The following is an 11192-nucleotide window of genomic DNA, read 5'->3' on the forward strand; positions in this document are numbered from 1 at the left end:
AGTGCACCACCTTTTAGATGGTGCATAGTCAGTGCGACTCCTTGGGAGCTTCTTTGCCTCTGCGCACGCGTCTGTCATATGGCGTGTTTGGGGAGGCAAAGGGATTCCCTCATTTGCATGGGGGCGGAATACCCTCTGAAGATAGCAGATAGCACTGGCACTTTATGTGCGCCAGCGCTCTTGGTACTATATAAAGGGCAACACAAGTGTCTGAGGCCCCTTCTGTAATACCAAAGTGCCCAGGGGCGCACAAATCAGGCGCAAACGGCCATCGCGCCCGCAGGCACTTGAATAATACAGCCCCTGATGACCATAAATAAAATTTTAAATCAAGAGCAAATTCACCTACACAACCCATTAGCAATCCATTTAAAGCAGTTAACTTTTAAAGATTGCACCTCAAAGGTTGTTATGGTTACGCCTGTCTCAAAAGAAATGATGGACAACTTTAATTCTGCAAGCTCTACGAGGAATATATACTCACTGCATTGAGGGGGGGAGCGGGTAATTGTTTAATGTGGGCATCACAGTATTATTTTGTAGTCTAAAATGTATATATCGCTTATTACTCCTCTGTGGAGCGCTGAAGCACTTGACTCCATTGGGAGTACCCTACACTGTGCTGGATGTATGGTTGGAAGTGTGTTATCTTTGTTTAGATCCTATGTGGGAAGTATTTCCAGGTTGTGCGTAATGACCACTGCGGTGCGGTTATCATGTTATGGGCAGCAGCAGTGAGCAGTGTGATGGATGGAAAATATGAGAGAAGGCATTCAGTTTATGGTTTTCAGTAAGCTGGCAGCTCTGAACAGCTCTGCAGGTCCCTTTATGATAATTCTTATGATCATTGTCCACTTAGCTGGTTGCACTGGGTTTTCTATTCTGAGATGTTTTGTTTAAAGGTTATGATCCCGAGCAGGCATAGCTTGGAGGGGTAAATGCTGGAAAAATCCCCTGGGATGGACATATCATCCCATATCTGATTGTGATTGTTTGATGTTAAAAAGAAGTCCCAGTATGTAGCTTGTTGGGACCTGCAGTGGTAGACTAAACTAAAGTCCTCCGTTGGCCAGTGGCATGTGGCAGATCTCTTCAGTTATTCCATGCCTGTTCAGTTGATGATGGATGGTTTAACTTCCATGGATGTACAGTACTGGGTGATCTGTAGCAGGTTTATCTTTTGTGAGTGTAAGAACGTCCCAAGCAGTATAAATGAATTGTTATGCAGCCTGATTGGACTACAGTCAACTGCCTGACCTATAAGTGTTATGGTATTAACATTAGTGTGAGCCAGGACGGTTATATATTGTAGTGTAATTGAATGTATATAGCAATTAACTACCCCTGATGAGGCATTGATTCTTAGGTAACGATCCTTTACTCAATTCGGTCAATATGCAAGAGGGATGTGTGCCCTGACTGCTAGTTCCGGTTGGTGAAAACCATGCACATATAACCAGTCTATAGTGCTTTAGGCTGCTCCGTTCCATTTCTGCACACCTGAGTTTCTGCTCTTCGAGGTGTATTGCTCTCTGCATAATTAAGTAAACTGGACTGAAATTAAGATGGCTGCTGCCTTTATTCATGCCCCAGTCCTCTTTCCATGCCCATGGGAGTGCTTTTCTGGTATGAGTATCTATGCAGCTCATGCACAACAAAGCCCACTTTGTAAAACTCCTCCATGGTGCATAGCACATGACGGAGCATCAAGAGATGTGCAGTGCTGATGCATTTCAGTGTACTCTGCTTTCGTCTTTTGCTTTGATATTGATTGGCCCGGGTGCTCTAAGATGTTATTGGTGTAACGACGATGGGTCTTACCAATGTTTTTCCGATTCATCTGACTCTATTCTTCTTCTGGGGGTCCATGTTGCACACAGCGGTGAACAACACTTACAACGCAACTTTTACATCGCAGAGCCTTTACAACGCAACCATTACAACGCAAACTATTACAACGCATTGCTCTGGGGGGCGCTCTAGGATAGGGAATAGGTTAATTTACTATCCAATAACCTTCCCTAGTGTCCACGGGGACTGGAGTTGGAATAGTAAATTAAACTATTCACTATCCAGCACCCCAAAGCACTATGCGTTGTAATGGACTGCGTTGTAATACTTACGTTGTAAAGGCATGCGATGTAAATGCATGCGTTGTAATGTCATACATCCCACACAGCAGGTCTCACATGTCCAAGAAGTCATTCTATATTTTGCAAACGGTGTCCTTCTGGTTGAGGGCTTCCACTTCTTTAGCCCACCTTTTCAGCTAGCTAATCAGCTCTGGTGATGTCTCCCAATAGACTCCGGCAGCAGGATAAGTTTTTATTCTGTGTTTCTCAGTATATTTGGCAAGAATAGCCTGCTATTCCTGTGGAGCTCTAGAGGGATGTAGCCATGCTCAGGAGCTCCATGTCTCATCTCCCCAGAATCTTATCTATGTAAGCAGCAAAAGGAGACTGTGTTTAAGGAAGTTAAGAATGTTCAAGATGCTTGGGATCTGTTGTTGCTATGGAACAGGAGCTAAAGTTTGTAAGTGGTATGAAAGGAATATGCATATAATCTGAGCCTCCATGTGTTTAATAAAATACAGATTTTCTTGTCACGTAAGGGGCTAAAATCACACATCTCAAATCCCTTTGGGTGACTGTTAGAGACTCTCACCTGATCCACAGAGATCTTATCCGCTGGTCTATCCTATGGCTAGGAGACACATAAGAACCTTCATCTACTGCAAATCACTGATACCTTACCTGGCTCTAAGAGCACAGCAGCAGACGATGGAAATCCATGATACACCATTATGGGACTCTCACGCCAAATACCAGCATTCACAAACCTTAGTATGCCCTCAGTCACTCCCCTGCAACCCTCAACTGACACAATCAAAGTATAATGTTCCTTCAATCAGGCCTCAAAATCCCTCATTGAAAGTAACAGCAAACATTCCATAACAACATTGGGGGGGACAGTGAATGCTCCTCCAGTCACAGCAGGAACACTATTCCTTGGAAACTGTACATGTTTAACAATGATTTAGAGACATCGTATGGCATGGACCATCTCAGAATAAAGAAGGTCATACTCAGGACTGCGAGAGGTGCCGAGGGGCTCAGGGCTTTGGAATCCAGGAGAAAGGGATTGACAATCATGGCAATGAAATTCAAGATATATTTGAGAAAGCCACACACAGATTTCACCAATATTACATAAAAAGGGCCAACCTGACCATGATCAAACACAAATTTTACACATCTCAATGTGAAAATGTGAACACTTGTGACTTCTCGTAAAGAAAAAGAAAGCAAGATACTACATTGGTGAAATGACTAAATAATTGATGTGGGACAACTAATCATAAAGTCTAAGGACCAGGGGCGGCTGGTGACATTTGAAAGTGGTGAGGCGTAAATACTGCACTGTGGCGAGCGTGCGCAGCGAGCGAGGCCCAACCACCTATGGGGGATTCGGGGGTTCTCCCACGAGAACATTTTGAAAAAAGAGTGGGCAAATGGTGCAATCTTAAGCACCCTGGACTCACACAGGCACACTGCTCACCCTGCGCTTACACAGACATCACCAACCCTGCACTGTCACAGACATCACTCACCCTGGACTCACACAGGCACACTGCTCACCCTGCGCTCACACAGACATCACCGACCCTGCACTGTCACAGACATCACTCACACAGGCACACTGCTGACCCTGCGCTCACACAGACATCACTCACCCAGGACTCACACAGGCACACTGCTCACCCTGCGCTTACACAGACATCACCAACCCTGCACTGTCACAGACATCACTCACCCTGGACTCACACAGGCACACTGCTCACCCTGCGCTCACACAGACATCACCGACCCTGCACTGTCACAGACATCACTCACACAGGCACACTGCTGACCCTGCGCTCACACAGACATCACTCACCCAGGACTCACACAGGCACACTGCTCACCCTGCGCTCACACAGACATCACCGACCCTGCACTGTCACAGACATCACTCACACATGCACACTGCTCACCCTGCACTCACACAGACATCACTCACCCTTTAATGCACTGCACTCAATAGGTTTCATGTCTTTCAGCCTGTCTAGGCCCGACATTGCCTGGTGACAGACTCCAGTACATAACACCACGTCAGCTGGGCCCTCTGAGCAGCTGGGGGTGCTCAGCACAGACCCAAGAATGCAAGCAGCCCCCCCCCAGACACTGGTGTTATTGTAGGCTGTTCGTCACTGCAACAGTCTACACTGCAAAGTAATGTGGATTATATGTTTTGGGATAAAGAATATTTTATTCATTTTTTCTTGCAGTTTATCTAACCTGAGATTCGCCCAAAGGCTTTGGAGTGCTGAACAAGATTACGTTTTAGGCATAAGGAATTTAGGTAATTTGCCCAGAATTGCAGGACAGAAGGAGGAGTTTCGATCTGAACCCTGTTCCTCTATGCAAGTTAGTACCCGTTAGCCACCATACCACATCTCCTCTTCAGGCAGCAGAGATGTGATCAGCCACTCGTGGATTTCCTGTTGAGCTCATATGTTTGACTGCTTGTCCCACATTCAGTCCCTCAACAACCTCTTGAGGCGGTGGGGGGTGCGCCAAGGGAGAATAACATTAAGAAAAACTTACCTGCCCGCCTCTGCTCCTGGTCCGCGTTGGCGCCTCATCTCCAAAACAGGAACCGGAACAGCAGCACCAATCTGCAGTGCCAGGGCACAGTTAATCCTCGCCCGCAGCACGCCCATTAGGAGACCGAGGGGCTCCTAATGGGCATGCGCTAACAAGTTAAAACACAAGTGCGCATGCGTGGGCACGGTGCGAAAATTCGCCCTCCGTCCCCACTCATGCGCACTTGTGTTGTGCTGCTGCCTGCTGCCCCCATGTCTGACAATGCATGTCAGTCAACATGACGGCGGTCTGACGTCATGCTGGCTGGCATGCATTGTCAGCTCTCCTTCGGTGTCGGTCTTTGAACTTAAGTAAACTATTCAGTTTACTTAAGTTCAGAAACGTCAGAGCTGCGGGCAGCTGCGGGCGGGGGGGGGGGGGGGGGAGCTACGCCCCCACGCCCTAATGGACGCACCGCGCCTGCTAAGGACATGAAGATTCAAAAATTATAATTTTTTAGAAGAAAGTCAACCTTGCAGCAAACAGTTACCACAGCCAAAGTTCAAGAGTAGTCGATGCAGTCTATTAAGGAATTGGACACAAAAGACCAAAAGGGAATAAAAGAAGTGAATGTCATGAAGTAAAAAAGAGAGAGTCACCGAATTACTCATAAAAATGCACACAAAAAAAACCTGCTAGCGAGAAGCAATAGGATAAAAGAAAAATATATGTTGCCACAGATGCAGGAGCGCATTACATTCGGCCCTTGCTTGAACAAAAAATATGATAAGTGTATTAGGCGAGGGCACATTGACAAAATGTTTAAATACAGATGTAAGGATAATAACGCTCTAGCGCATGTAGAGGAGGACTGTGCTTTTCAACAGCAAATCATCATCTTATGTGCTGTGAAAAAAAGGTCAGGGGTGGAATGCTTGAATTAATGTGACCACTGATGATTACTGGAGGCCACATACAGGTCCATATCTTTTCACCCACTCTGCCACCTCACACAGGCACGAGCCATTTGCAAATCAGTTTTCTTTAGTGCAATACCTTATGCGCAAAAGGTATGCCCAAGACCTGGATCCAAGGCTCACTGAGCCACAGGCCTCAGACAGTACCTCACTAACGAGGTCTAACTTGTTTGAAACAGGTCAGAGGGAACTTTTGTTCCCATTCACAGGGGACCTGGCCTGACATTTAGGCTGGATTGTTCCTACTGAAGCAATTTGCATAAAGATAGTTCCTGTCTGAGGTGACATGGTGGGAAAAAAGGATGGACTGAAATGAGGCTGAGCAAATACCATTGGTGAGATTAATTCTAGTATTCCGCCCATGGCTTTTTCGTCTTCCTCTAAGATACAGGTATGCACAGGTGTGGATCTCGTGCTCGTTCTACCACAGGACTCAGGCTATACAGCTTGAGGCCAGCTAGGCAAAAACTAGTCTGGAGTTGCGTGTGTTCTTGCTCAGAGGAGACCTGGCCTGGCAGCTAGGACTGGACTGGCCCAAGTGGAACAGGACCAAGGCTGATTTGCATATGGCTAGCTCTTGCCTGAGGTGGCATGGTGGGCATATAAAGATGGACTTGAATGTAGCCCTCTGTATTTACCAGTGGTAGAGATTAATTCAAGCATTATACCCATCACCTTTAGGTTTACCTCAGTGTATAGACCAAGGTGCGACAGATATCTATAGACATTGGTCCAAAAATTACTGTACCACAGGACTAAGGCTATACCTCATTGCAAGACCAAACTAGGTCGAAACTGGTCTGCAGTTGCTAGTGTTCTTATTCAGAGTAGAAGTCTTGCTGTTTAGGCTGGACTGCTTCTATTGGATCATATCAAGGCTGCTTATGGCTGCTTCTTGGTTGAGGTGACACAGTGGGCAAAGATATATGATGGACTAGTATACGGCCAGAGAAATTACCAGTGGCTGAGCTGAAATCAAGTATGACTCCTATCATATGTTGGTTGTTCTACAGTCTTGTGTATTGATGTGGACATTAAAGAAACCCAGGTGTACAGTGAGGGTTGTATTCTGGCTTCCCATTCATAATTATGCACAAGTAACAGAAACACAAGTTATAGCTGTGTAAAAAACTTTAGAGCATTTCCCTGATCCTTGATGGATGCAACTGGGGAACCATAGAACTCTTGGGGTCTTGGAATGCATGGTTGTTAAGTACAAGTGGTGTAATGAGAGAGTGTATGTCACAGAGAAAGGGCCAGAAATACTAAGGATGCAGAAACAGAACGGACTTAAGATGACCCTGAAAACCAAGTTTTGGGGCACAGATGCGTATTGCGAAAAGATAAAAGGTGTTTGCTGATACAGTGGGTTAATTGAATGCTTATGAGAACTGCATCAACGGAAAAGAGTACAATCCCTGTGAGATCTTAGTTGACACCCATATTGATAATTATTAGGGTGCAGGTAAAAAGATTGTTACGAGCCATGGACAGTACAAGCATTGTGGAGCAAGTGAAGGCCATACAATGGCTTTTGCCTGTGCTAATTTACAGACAGACCAACGGCAAACTGTTTCTATGTGCATCGGCGCAGTGTGAATAAAAATATGCAAATAGATAGCTGCCCTTTATCCAATATAAATGAGATGCTCCTAATATTGAGGGGTGCCTTCGTGTTTAGGAAACTGCACTTAAAATCCGCTTACCATCAAATGAAGCTTCACCCCACATACTTAATCACAACAGAAGGAACAAACCACTCCAAGTAGTTACCTTTTGATCGACCTCAACTGCATCTGTATTTCAGAGATTAAAAGGGCATTTGTTCAATATCAAGGTTTTGGAGAGTGCATGCTGTATTCTCTCCAACATAGGACTGCCACTCCGGAAGGAGAAGTAATGTTTCCAAGTGAAAGAAGTTGACTATAGGGCAAGGAGTAAGACCAAAATCGGGCATACTTAAGGCGATAAAAACACATACAAATCTGTGAATATGGACCAGCAGTTATGGTCCTTCATTGGCATAGCCAAATATTAAACTAATTGCATGGGAAGTTTTAGTACCATGGCTTTGCCTCTTCAGTGCATTTTGAAAGAGGGATGCTCAGTAGATTGGGGGTGAGGAACAACGGGTGGATTTTGAGCAAATGAAGAGGCACCGGGGCACAAATTTTAACATCCCTTGCTGCAAATAAGCAAACAATAATTGCAGTCAATGTTATCGCTTCTACTTGCAGTCTTAGCACAGAAAGGGAAGAATGTTAAGGAGACCAAAGTTAGTTACATCAAGATCCCTCAATGATCTCGAGAGAAGTGTGCTTCTGTAGTGAAAAAGTAAATGGGATGCATCTGGGCATAATTTAGAACTCATCTGTGGGGATACAGATTTCTCTTAAGAACTGACCACAAAGTGTCACACTCATTTAGGGGTATTAACCTAGATTGAATGCTAGTTATCTATGACAGTGCAAACAGAGAACAAACGGCGGACTCCAAATGCCACACTAACCTCTGTATGTTCCCCAATAATTGTTTTGAGTGTCAGTTGGTGAACGGTGTGCACAGTCAGCTCCTGCACCCGCCGTTGAAGGATGCAACCCGCCTGGCCGGGAAACAGAACTGTAAGAACAATGGAGCGGTGCACTCCCAGGGTACTATAACGTTAATAACGAAGCTCGATCAGTTTCTTTGTAGATACCATCTTTATTTAGGCAAATCCAAATGCATAGAAACATACATCAGCCAACGCGTTTTGTTCATGAAATGAACTTCGTCAGGACAAGAAATATGTGGTGTGAAAGCGACACTAGTAGGTTCTTGAGATCCAGTAAATGTCACTCAGTATGGTCACCGAGATGACGCATAGGCCTCCATGATAAGGGCCAGCGGCAGAAAGCCTGAAATGATGGTCACTGCGTGTCGGCAAATCGTGAAGTTATCTAAGACAGTTTAGTGCTGCTTTAGCTTTTGTATCATCTTCAATTAATGAAGTCAACTTTGCTCCTTTTGGACATACAGGCTCATTGTTTTGCGTGTTCCTTAGAATAGAAGTCTAATGGTTGTGCTTACAGCACATCTGGAGTAAATACTTTTTGGTAGAGTTTCTCCAGCTACTTTTAGGAATTGATAAGTTTACGTGGCAGAATGGGATCTCTGGTCTTTTGACTTCTGATCTCATGAGAACGTGTATGTGGAGGATTGATGAAGGAAGGTGGTGGGAAAGGGTTACGGGATGTCTCTTTCCTTTCTTCTCTTATTTTTATGTCACAGTTTAAATGCTTTACTGCTTACACTGCCTGAAAAGATCTTTGCCTGGATCGACATTAGGTTGGCATTTTGTCAGATTGACCAATAGGTTGTCTTAGAGGGTATGCTGGCTTCTTTAATGGTATCACCTCGGGGGGTATCTCCAAAGACTTGGGAGCAAAAGCTTTAAGGTAAACCTACAACAGCTGATCTACCCTACTTTAGTGCCCGTTTGATTGATGAAGATCTTACCACTTAAAACAAAAGGGGCAAACCATCCTGTAAAAAGAAGGAAAATACCAAGACTACTACGTTTTACTTAAAGGCAGCAGTATTCTCCAATAATGGGGGGTGAAGGAAGCAATTGCATTGAGGAATACCTGGGACGAGGAAGTAACTTGTTCTCGGATGAAAAACAGGTTTATTACACTAGTTGCTCAAAAATCCAAGCTTTGTTATTTCATCTGAATTGGAAGAGGATGGCAGCTGACTAATCGCTACGTCACAGAAGGATGAAAAAAAGGTACAAGCAGTCACTATACATGGTCCCAATTCTGATGTCTTACATTTCTGAGCCAAGTGTGGAGACACAGTGCATGCTCCTTGATGTCAAAATAATCTTAGGAAGCAACTTCGATTTATATTTTGATGCCAAAATTCATAGGCACTAAAAGCGCAAATGCTATCCTTCCAAATCACACAGATAGTGCAACCAGTGTAGCCACTTAAGTGCTAAGGATGAGATGGTCTCGTCCTCAGCAGAGCCAGCCCCAATGGTGCGGAGGACGAGACCATCTCATCCATAGCACTCAGGGGGTTAATCTGAAAGATGGGTGGAGGATTCAAACACTGATGAAAGAGAAGTTATGTTATTTTCCTCTCCACGTGAAACATATTCAAGAATGTCTATTGACAACTCCCACCTTATTCAATTTGAGGAGGTCTATATAAAAGCTATGGTTATTTAAGATGAAGCTTGCATCTCAATTACATTGTTCTTTGAATCTCCCCTACCAAAACCTGAAATCTGGAAGCTGAATGAGGAGCTTTTGAACAATCTAAGTATACTACACAATCAATCAATCAATCAATCAATCATTTGTAGAATGCACTACATACCCGCGAGGGTCTCAAGTCGCTGGGAGGGGGGGCGCGCTACTGATCAAACAGCCAGCTATTGAGAAGCCTCCTGAAGGTCAGGAGGTCTTGGGTCTGTCGTAGGCTCAGTGGGAGGGTGTTCCAGGTCTTGGCGGCGAGGTGGGAGAAGGACCTCCCGCCAGTGGTTGTTCTTCGGATGCGCGGGACGGTGGCGAGTGCGAAGTAGGCGGAGCGGAGCTGGCGGTTGAGGATGTAGAAGGAGAGTCATCTGTTGAGGTAGGCAGGGCCGGTCTTTTGGAGTGCTTTGTGTGCGTGGAGGAGGAGCTTGAAGGATATCCTCTTGTTGACGGGGAGCCAATGCAGGTTTCTCAGGTGTGGGGTGATGTGGCTGTGGCGTGGTACATTGAGGATCAGTCGTGCCGAGGCGTTTTGGATGCGTTGCAGTCGTTTGATGAGCTTGGTCGGGGCTCCTGCGTAGAGGGCGTTTCCGTAGTCAAGTCTGCTGCTGACGAGGGCCTGGGTGACTGTTCTTTTTGTATCGATCGGGATCCACCTGTAGATCTTGCGAAGCATGCGGAGGGTGTTGAAGCACAAGGAGGAGACGGCGTTGACTTGCTTGGTCTGGTCATGGAGAGCGTTGAGTCGAGGATGATTCCCAGGTTGCGTGCGTGGTCGGTGGGTGCCGGGACTGCCCCTAGTGCCATCGGCCACCAGGAGTCGTCCCAGGCTGAAGGGTCGGAGCCAAGGATGAGGACCTTAATTTTGTCTGTGTTCAGCATCAGTCAGCTGGTCTTCATCCAGTCGGCTACGGCCTTCATTCATTCGTGGAGGTTGGCTTTGGTGGTGATGGGGTCCTTGGTGAAGGAGAGGATCAGTTGAGTGTCGTCGGCGTAGGAGATTATGTTGTGGTCGTGCTTTCGGGCGACGTGTGCGAGCGGGGCCATGTAAATGTTAAACAGTGTCGGGCTGAGGGAGGATCCCTGGGGAACGCCGCAGATGATCTCGTAGGCTTCGGATCGGAATGGGGGAGGCGGCGCTCTGGGTTCTGCCGGAGAGGAAGGAGGTGGTCCATTCCAGAGCCTTGTCTCTGATCCCTACGGCGTGGAGGCGTGCGCGTAGTGTTCGGTGGCAGACGGTGTCGAAGGCGGCGGAGAGGTCCAGGAGGATGAGGGCTGCGGTCTCACTGTTGTCCAGCAGGGTCCTACTGTCATCGGTGGCAGCGATGAGGGCGTTCTCGGTGCTGTGG

The sequence above is a fragment of the Lissotriton helveticus genome, chromosome 3_1, assembly GCF_964261635.1.
Source record: "Lissotriton helveticus chromosome 3_1, aLisHel1.1, whole genome shotgun sequence".
NCBI classification, from domain to species: Eukaryota; Metazoa; Chordata; class Amphibia; order Caudata; family Salamandridae; genus Lissotriton; species Lissotriton helveticus.